Here is a 6,190-nt window from a genome sequence, read left to right as displayed (position 1 = left end):
ATAGCGCGTCTTTGTACTTTCTAGAGAGTGTTAATAATTTTGGCCATGCACCGGTCCCAAACTTATTCTGCGTACTCAAGGACTGGCAGGAAAAGTGCTTTGTACGCGGTTAATCTTTGTCGCTTTGATTCTTGTTTTTATATTCCTTTTAAGGAAGCCAATGGTCTCATTGGCTCTGCTTGTTATGTTCTGTATGTGATGGTTCCATCTCACGTTTCTATTGAGGGATCACTCCAAGGTATTTGGTGTGGGTGGCTGCTCCTAGCTTTTGTCCATGGATATAGTAGGGGTTGTTAAACAAACTGGCGTCTGGACATGGGTACAGCCGAGCACTTTCCTGAATTAAAGGACATTTGACATTTACTCTCCCACAAAGCAAAATTATCTGGGTCTTCCTGTAGGTCTATTTCATCTAAAGAGAATGTTATTTTGTTGTGGAAAGCGGAATCGCCGGCAAATAGTCTGGAGCTGCAAGTCAGGTCAAGCGGCAGATCATTGGTGTAGAGGAGGAAGAGCAGTGTACCCAGTGCTGATCCCATAGGGACTCCCAATTCAACATCAATTAAGGCCAGGTTTTATCCTTCGTTACATCCGATTGTTTTTCTGCCCAGTAGAAACAAATTTAATCCATATATTAATTTTCTCTCGAACGCCATAGTAGTAGAGTTTGTGATTGACTTTGTCAAATGTCTTTGAAAAGTCTAAGACAACTCGGTCTTCTTAGTGTCCAATATCCATTATACGAGTGAGCTGATCCACTAACCCGAGATGCTGTGTTTCTCAAAACTGACCTTGGCGGAATCCATGTTGTTGAAGGCATATCAAACTTTGCTCCTCGCAATAATTAATGACGAATTTTACTTCCAATAATGTGTTCTAATAATTTGCAAGAAACACTCTAAAGAGATTTGAGCGATAGTTTTCTGGTCTACTTCTGTTTTCTTTCTTAAACACTGGTGAGATGTTTGCTATTTTCCAGTCTGTTGGTACTGTTCTGGAGTGGATTGAGGTTGGAAAAAGCTGGATTAAGACAGGTGCCAATTCCAATGCTAGATTTTTAGTACATCAGGTTTAATGTTGTCTGCTCTACTTGCTTTTGAGGGTTCGATATTTTGAGGAAATTTTCTGACGCCGTCTGTGGTGATGGTCATTTCATTACAGGGCGGTTATATGATATCCTGATGTAGCATTGGGCATCAGGATTTAAACTCTTCGTCCGTGAAATTTTCTTTGAGACTGAATTAAGACTGGAATTGGTGATTCAATAATATTGCTTTTTCGTAGTCCCCAGTCATTAGTTGATCATTATGGTCAGTTGAGACACACCCGTCTGTTCTCATGCCTTGACTTTATGAAACTCCAAAATTTCTTTCTAGCATGCGGTTGGTGATTTGAGTCCTCTGTAATTATCCCCAAACGTTACGAGCAAAGTTAGAAAATTGAAGAATGGGGTCCCTCAGGGATCTGCCAATATTGTTTAATGTCTTCTCTTCATTAGAGATATACCGAACTCTTCCTCCCTGAGGCTGGGATACGCGGACTGGGCACTCGTTTCTAAAAGTAAATAGTGGACCCGGCTCGATAGCGTACTCATCGAGTACACCACCAGACTCAAAGCCTACTCCGACAAGTGGTACCTGAAGATGAACACTTCAAAAACCATGGCCACTACATTTCATCTACGCAGTGGCTGACACACCCGCAAACTGAATGTCTTCGTCGGGGACCAGCTTCTCCTACATGAGCCGCATCCAAATTACTTGTGGGTGACGCTGGACCGCAGTCGATGTTTTTGTTTTTGACCTGAAATTCGCTCACTACGTAGCGTACGTGCTCAATCTATAGATAGAATGCGCTTGGCCAAGGAGTTCACAACATTGCCATCCGGAAGTATAACGGACCAACACACAAACTCTGTGTAACGATGAACTTTTATAGTCTGGTTAATACAGTTTAGTGAGATCAACTCACAAACGCGGATGGCAAAAACAATAACAAAGGCCTGAGTGACGTCATCTTCGAACTATCTATAATGAGTACATGGAAACTAGCAGCGCTGTCTCTATATTTTAAAAAATGTAATATCGTCTAACAAGCGTCATGTCTCGTCCTACATGTTGTTGCGCCTTGAGCACGTTTAGTAGATATTGAAGCTCAAGTAGAAGAAGAAGAAGAAGAAGAAGAAGAAGAAGAAGAAGAAGAAGAAGAAGAAGAAGAAGAAGAAGAAGAAGAAGAAGAAGCCCCTACTCGTGGATATCAGGTAGGTGGATAAGAGATACTGATATCTTGAGTAGGGCGGAGATAGGCCGAGGACAAAGGATTTATTTCGTACTCTGAAAAAACATGTTTTATAAATTTTGTCTAGAAAACTGTCATTCAAGTATCAATCGATTGAAATTATCCTTATCTTGGCAGAAACTCTCAAACCTGGGACTTCAAGGAAGGCCCATGTTTAAAGGATTTTGACAAGCTAAGTGTGATTTTAATCGGTTGTTATTTCAATGACGAATTTTCAGGTCAAATGTTTTCTACTCAGAGTACGTTAGATTTGAGGTTACCGATAAGCCTACTTGTAACAAATATAATATTAAGATATAAACATAATTCATGTGACTCTTGATAAGATATGCGGATTTGAGGCCTTATAGTATGACACTCGCCTTATAGACAAACCGCTAGGCCTATGGTTCAAGTCCCACCTGCAGACACACACACACACACACACACACAAACATACATACACACACACACACACACACAAATCCACAAAAGCAATCTGAAGCATCAAATTAAGGAGCAGGCACCGGTGTAAGATAAAGATCTGAACAAGTGGGTTTGAAAGGTGTCAGACAAAGCAAGAAAGAAAAATACAAGAAAAAAAAATCCCAAAAATCCAGTCTACCTCGACTGGGGATCGAACCTCAGACCTTCTGATTACCGGTCAGACGTGCTACCATTACACTCAAGCAGGCGTAACCTTATCGTTACAAATCTACATGTAGGATGAGTTGCATTTCGAAATGTTAAGCACATTAATTTTTTTAATTAAAGAAAGAAATTTGAGCATTTATAAAGCACAAAATTCAATTAACGTGGTCAGGGAGCTTTACAATGGATCCCTAGCACACAGCAACAATTAACGATATACTGTCCGAAGGCGCATTGCATTTATCACCGAAAAAGACGACGCTGTTAACCACCAGGCGCTCAGTTTACACCTGAGTAAAATGAGAGAATATGAGTAAAGAGCATTTTCCAAGGACTCAACTATCCGCCGCTCAGAGTGGGAATCAAACCTTAGACCCTCCGGTCCAAAGCCGAGTGTCATACCACAAGACCACAACAACGTAAAGAAATTCATTTTAAAACAATTTGTCGCTCCAAACTTCTTACCTTTCCAGATAATTCTATCCTTTTATGATTTGAGTTAAACAGTTATTTGAATCAATAAAAAATATTAATTAACATTCACTGATAACCGTTGATAACGAATCGTCACGTATACAGTAATAGTATATATTAACTCTTAATGACTTGCTCTAAAATATCTTCACTAAATGTAATTTAGATATTACTCTATTCAAACGATTGTTTTATATTTTATATTCCCAAGGATTGATTATTACAATGCTTTATAGTATAAAATTCCCTATCATCTGCTAAACAGGCTCCAGCGCATAATATAAAATCACAGCTGCCACAATTTTTTTTTAAAAGAGGAAGAACATTCACGTTACGCCACTGTTTTGGACACTTACACTGGTTGCCTGTCGAGTAGAGAGGATGCGAGATAAGAAACTGGAAAAACAATTGTGACGTTGTTTCATTACAAAGAAGAAATCAGAAACAGTCGAAAATTTGCAAGCAACAAGAAAGATACGTTAAATCATAATACTTGCTAAGATTGATTAAAAGTTATGATTGGTTAAGAAACTCGGTTATACCGAAGTCGTATAAAAATTATGATATCGAAAGTTTCCAAACTTCCGTGTTGTTTTTGTGTAACTAGCGTAGAACGTTACCTCGTCTAGTTGAAAACCAAATGGCCTCTAGGGATAGCTTCTGGAATGAATTTTCCTTTTAACAATGTTACATATTTTTCAATACGACCCTGAAATCATATTTGATTGTTTACTTAAATGTTCTCCAATGAATCCTGACTTGAATAAAATGGACAACAGTATGATGTAGACAATGATGTCAAACAGTGAATAAGAGTCGTTCAACGTTTTACATACAAGTAGAGCTAAAAGAGTCACTTCAAATGTCATGGAATCGAAACATTATCTAATACCTAAGGAAATGAATTGGGTTTTAGAAAAAAAAAAAAAAAGGCTCGACGGTCATAAAGCAAAATGCGGGATCGACAGATCACATCAAAATTTAGAATTACGTCATCTTCTTTATGAGATAATTGAGATGTATCTATAGGGAATGAGATTAGCGGAAGAGTAGTGTCCCTTGATTGGACGTCGCCCATAGTCTGTGACGTCACCGGCGGAAAAGTTATTAGAGAGAGAACATCATGTTGGTTGTGCGCATGCGGAAGCGAGGACGAAAGACGCTACTCTTCCGCTAATCTCATTCCCTATTAAAACAATCGTCAAAAGATTTTTCTCAATAAATTATTCTGAAATTTTATATAGAATAAAGTTCAATAAATTGGTTTGATTATGGTGAAATTTCAAACATGCATCTGGCGGTTACAGACTTTGTTTGCTATTATGCTAAAGTAAAGTATATTATTAATATACAAGGAAAAAAGTCTGAAAAATCAATATTTCTATCTATCGGGTAACGTCTGTGCTGTTATAGTAGCAGGTCTGACTGGTATTCAGGAGGTCTAAGGTTCAATCCCCAGTCGAAGATGACTGATTTTTTTTATTATGTTGTGTTTCTTGAATTTTTTTTTGGCACTGTCTCATACACAATTCTCCAGATCTTTACAGTGCAATGCATTAAAACCCTCTTGTGATAATTGGAGACAAGTTTTTATAATTGCTCTTATCAGTAGGCCTACATTTCGTGTTCTTTCAAATTAGTTTATCACTTCATAAGACAGGTAACGCAATTTGTCAATTTTGAGATTGCAATGACACGAATGTGACTAATTGATTAGACAATAATAATTTTTGGAATTATGTGTCCTCATTTTGCTTGCATATGATCCTTTTATTTGTTTTTAGTATATACCGATCTGGATATAACAGAGTGGAAAATATCAAGTTTGTTTGAGAACAGATATCACGTAAGTTTTTGTCATATATTACAGATATTTTATAAATAAATATAATATATTATATAATAATATATAATAATAATATATAGAATCGTGTTTGATACAAATATGGTACGAAAAGTGCTCGACATGTAGTAATGGAGCGAATTATTATTTAAAATATTTACCACAATGTTTGGGGCAGTCTACATCAATGTTTCAGGCTTAATTTGCCATCTGCAAATTAAGCCTGAAACATTGATGTAGACTGCCCCAAACATTGTGGTAAATATTTTAAATAATAATAATAATATATAAATATTTTTGGAAAATATTGGTAACTGGATGTTAGAATTTACCAGTAGTTTAGAAAGGAGAGAAATGTAGAAATATAAGATTCTTGGACTCTTCGTTAGGAATTTCAAACAAGTTCCCAATGCCGTTGCGTGACCTTGGTATCGCGCATTGGAAATGAGGTCAAAATTTCAAGCACAGGCGTTCAAGAATCTTGTCAGTATTCCCCTTCAATGATGTCACCTAGAATAGTTCTTATCAAAATGATTTCTTTTCTACAGTAATTAGTTCTCGAATTCATTGATTTGACCTGAATAATTATCAACGTGGCCAGGATATCATTGCGCGCCAAAATCTATTTTTAGTAAGACCGGATGTGTGACGGAGATATCTCTTTTGAACTGCTACGTTTTGTTTTTTACAAAGAAAACAGGGACGTATCGTAATATGTTTGTTATTACGCTATAGTAAAATCGTGGTTTCCCCCCTAAGCCAAAGAGATATAGTAATAATAAATAATACAGATATTAAGTTTCTAGCCAGGATTATTATTTTCTCTATCAAACATATCTGTACTATCAAATCTGTAATATAACATCCTAATCATTGCCGTAAAATGGATTTTACTGTTAAAATGGCCAGAAATATGAAGTTTTAGTATTTGGTTTTTGAAAATAC

General features: G+C 36.8%; 2 protein-coding genes across 11 annotated transcripts in view; one reads left to right on the top strand and one right to left on the bottom strand.

Moving 5' to 3' along the window:
• The window catches only part of LOC144965929 (2-succinylbenzoate--CoA ligase-like), a 16,189-nt gene extending 12,417 nt beyond the window's left edge, over nt 1-3,772 (bottom strand). Inside the window, exon 1 of the mRNA XM_078901801.1 lies at nt 3,394-3,772. The gene's annotated coding sequence lies outside the window, so the exon portion shown is untranslated. The remainder of the gene's footprint in view (nt 1-3,393) is intronic.
• The window catches only part of LOC144965927 (putative acyl-CoA synthetase YngI), a 46,810-nt gene that overhangs the window by 31,041 nt on the left and 9,579 nt on the right, over nt 1-6,190 (top strand). For 7 of the 10 annotated variants that reach the window (XM_078901791.1, XM_078901789.1, XM_078901793.1 and 4 more), the window contains one exon: nt 5,187-5,248. The exons of 2 other annotated variants lie outside the window; for them this stretch is intronic. The gene's annotated coding sequence lies outside the window, so the exon portion shown is untranslated. Of the gene's footprint in view, nt 1-5,030; nt 5,249-6,190 lie in introns of those variants that run through there. One more of the 10 variants, XM_078901798.1, reaches the window with a different exon arrangement.

The sequence above is a fragment of the Berghia stephanieae genome, chromosome 2 (assembly GCF_034508935.2).
Source record: "Berghia stephanieae isolate SIO BIC M18660-M18661 chromosome 2, UCSD_Bste_1.3, whole genome shotgun sequence".
NCBI lineage: Eukaryota > Metazoa > Mollusca > Gastropoda > Nudibranchia > Aeolidiidae > Berghia > Berghia stephanieae.
The sequence above is the reverse complement of the archived record's forward strand: the minus strand, read 5'-3'. Positions and strand labels throughout refer to the sequence as shown.